General features: G+C 42.7%; 1 non-coding gene across 1 annotated transcript; it reads left to right on the forward strand.

Annotated features, from left to right (window-relative positions):
• Positions 1-351: 351 nt before the first annotated feature.
• On the forward strand, positions 352-443 carry TRNAY-GUA (transfer RNA tyrosine (anticodon GUA)). Its single transcript is given in 2 exon segments — positions 352-388; positions 408-443. It is a non-coding gene; the product is annotated as a tRNA-Tyr (tRNA).
• Positions 444-3751: the final 3308 nt, after the last annotated feature.

A 3751-nucleotide genomic window follows, 5' to 3' on the forward strand; every position in this document is an offset into this window, starting at 1 on the left:
GAAACATTGGCTCGTGGTGGAACCATTTTTTATAGGTTTGCCTCTTTATTCACCCGCTGAATTTTGTACACATGCGAAGAATCCATTTGGGCGCGAAGTTCAACATGCATGTTTACCAATGTAAAAGTTTTGCACATTGAAGCTGTAGAGAAGACCGGAAATGAGCGGCAGACAGACTCTCCAATTACGAAAAGATCCCACGCACCCCAAAATTCTTTACCTTCGACAGAAAGCCCACGTCATGGTGCGGTTGAACTCGTTACCAGCGGTGCACAGGAGAAGCGCTCAGCATTAGTTAACGTAGTCATTCAGAGCACATCGCCAGAGGCCACTCGGCGTGAGGTGAGCGTCCCGTCGATAGCTCAGTTGGTAGAGCGGTGGACTGTAGAGGTTCTCTCACTGCGGACATCCATAGGTCGCTGGTTCGAATCCGGCTCGACGGAGTCTTTATTTTTCTCGAGTAATCTCTTGATGCTTCATTTCAGGCATCTGCATAAGCTGAACGAAATAAAACATGCTTTTCAATGCCGCTTAGCATGGAATTTTTTATGCTATACAAACTTCTTTTGCGCCATGAAAACGCAAGCAACGTTTATTGTAAATTTACACAGAAAACCATTTCCAGAACAAAACAACTAAGAAATACATTAAGCGTTTTTCTTTTCATACTACCTGAACAGCGCTCGAGGAGATAAATATATAGTGGCGTTCGCGGCAACAACAGTGTCATGTGCTAACTCCCCGTAAAAACCACAAGTGCGTATATTAATCTATTTTCCTTTGTCTCTGAGAAGCAGCGAACGTAGTTTGACCAACGATGTTCCTACATGATGTAGAACGTGAAAGTATGTGTCACCAGAAGGAGTAGTATCGACGACAGCTAGGCGAAAATATTTGACTTCATCGGGACATGAATACTTACTGTAGGTCCTAATTAAAGCAGTTCGATTTCTTTTCCTGCCCTACTCTATCAGCCAGTTTTAAATCGCCTGTGTTTGATATTATGTAAAAGAGTTCTACACAAAAATAAAATATGCCTGGCAGCTGCTGTCCACCCACTTTCCATCCTAAATATTACAAACATCTTGTACGGTTCTTCGCAGGATATCGTGTACGCTATTATTATTCACTAACACTAAATATTTTAAACACAATCAAAACATATCCAGTGGTTTATTTTATTCCCTCATGCAAGAATAAAAACAAAGAGTAATGTTTACCTGTATTTATATTAGGTTTTCCCGGCTTCTGTTTTGGGAAATAAATAACAGAGTTGTATTTGAGCGACTTCCTGTGCTCTCTGTTCACCTGTGTTAGTATGTTACTCGAATTATAATCAGTGAATCCTACAATGCTCTACACAAATAGGCAGCACCCTGGGACAAACTGATTGCTGACTCAGATTGTGTCTCTGGACGAATGCTAGTTAGCTAGAACTGCATATGAGCAACGCTGCATCCTCTCACCAGAACAGTTGCAAGCAGAGCTAACTGACACAGCTTGGAGTGCAAAGATTCAGTGCAAAGATGAATAAAGGAACTATTTTGCGGTATTCCCTAGCAGTCGATTCGTGCCAGCCAAGCTGTTCTCTATGGCACCGCCAAGTGATCTTGAAGGCCGCGTTATTCAGGTGGAGCTTAGTCTTACAGATACGCTGATGGATTGCGATAGTTGAGAAGGAACAAGCTAATGTGAAAAATGCAAGAATAGTGCTGTGAAGCTTATTGCATTGTTAAATGGCATGACAACTGTCGCAAGGTAAAATTCCAGCATGAATAGGAAGCTTTCCAACCAAAATACACCTTTCTTTTCAATGCAGGCCGTTGACAAGAATCTCAGCAGTAGGTTCGACAATAGCAAGGCGTTCAAAATTTCAAAAAAAAAAGAGAAATGTTTGTTAGCAAATGTTCGATAATTGCAGCGCTGTACTCCGTCACTCTCGTAGGTGAGTAAACGAGGCGCATGTAGCCTCAACTTGTACAAGAGAAACTTATTTACAAGGTAGTTAACGTTTCGCTGCAAAGTGAATAACAAAATCCCGTGTAAAGTTTACAAATGCACTGTCAACAAAATAAGGTAGCGAGCGGTCAAAACCAACGACGAAAATAAATGGACTTCCCTTCGTAAGATAACTAAGGAATCTTTTCTCCGTAGATCGTCGTGTTCGCACTCATCTATTAATTAAGAGAAAACATCAACCAACAAGCCCCAATCAAAAGTTCATTGAAGTTTTTCCGGAGTATTGTTATGTCGAGTTTACCGCTCTAGATTCAGGCATGGACATTGAGTGACGGCACAGTAGAGTTCAGTTATAATTTAGGCTCCTGGGATTTGGGAGTCGTAAAGTTTTATGTAACATCGCACAATTCATGCGTGTTCATGTGTTTCACCTGATTTTTAACGCCGCAACTGCGGCTAGGAAGCAAAAGTGCACTTCGAATTTGAGAGGTAGTCAAATATACGATATTGCGAAACAGAGGCATGTGAGGCCTAATTTAAGTGTGAGATGAAGGACTCATAATGCTGAAATACTCTTGAGTCCTATCGAAACACTTGTTCATAAACGCGTTATCCTTAATGCCGGTAAAGTAACGATTGTGTGCTTCAATATCAAAGCCTCATGGCAGCACAGCTTTTGTGTAAACACTACAAACGGTTTGTGCATGCGGTGCGTCTTGATTGAAGTTTAGAAGTTTTCATGTTGCGACCAATGCGTGCCTTTAATTAATCCCTACATTTCTTGCTGACCATATTAGTCTATCTATGTGCGTGCCTTCAATTGTAAGCGAGCTTGCCGTAGAGAATCTCCATTTGGTATTTTTCGTGACTCCTCGTCTTGCGAAATGTTGCATAAGAACAAGTTACACCATTGGCAAAATCGGCGTTTTCTTCTTTGCATTTCAAAATGTATTGAACGCAGTTTCAAGGGGATATGGTGAATAATTAGATATTTTTTTTCCTACATTCTTCGGCGTCGTGGCTTAGTTTTTTTTTCTTCATGGAGAAACAACGTGCCCATGGTGGGAACCGAACCCACGACCTCCAAACATCGCGTCCGGTGCTCTTACAACTGAGCTACATAGGCCGCTGTCTCACCTGCTACTTTCTTGGGTGTTAATGTTGTCGGTATACGAACCTTAAGAGTGTTCACCAGCGCCACCCTCAACCATAGCGGTGGACGTGGAACGTCCTGTGTCCAGTGTCACGTAGAGCGTGATCAAGAGCGACGGCGAAAGCTGTGCTAGAACCCTCTTACGCTACCTATATGGCTTCAAGACTGCCAGAACCGAGACCCCCGTAAGGTTCATATACAGACAACATTAATACCCAAGAAAGTAGCAGGTGGGACAGCGGCCGATGTAGCTCAGTTGGAAGAGCAGCGGACGCGATATGCGGAGGTCATGGGTTCGGTTCCCACCATCGGCACGTTGGTTTTCCTGCTATTTGTTGTTTAATTATCTTTGCTCTAATCAGATTACATCACCGATTTATGTGATTACCGAAGTAAACATTAAAAAAAAACTGCAAAGTACAATCCCCAATGCTTTCCTTGCCCTCGCCGACTGTTGTCTTCTTTCATTCATGTATTATAACGAGCACCCTCATTTTCCCTTCATTTATCTGCTTGTAGATTACGGGGATCTCGGTTCTGGCAGTCTTGAAGCCATAGGTAGTGTAAGAGGGTTCTAGCACAGCTTTCGCCCTCGGTTTTGATCACCTTCTACGTGACGCTGGTGGTAACACAGGACGT

Source organism: Amblyomma maculatum, chromosome 11 (assembly GCF_055883805.1).
Source record: "Amblyomma maculatum isolate TAMU_Amacu chromosome 11, ASM5588380v1, whole genome shotgun sequence".
NCBI lineage: Eukaryota > Metazoa > Arthropoda > Arachnida > Ixodida > Ixodidae > Amblyomma > Amblyomma maculatum.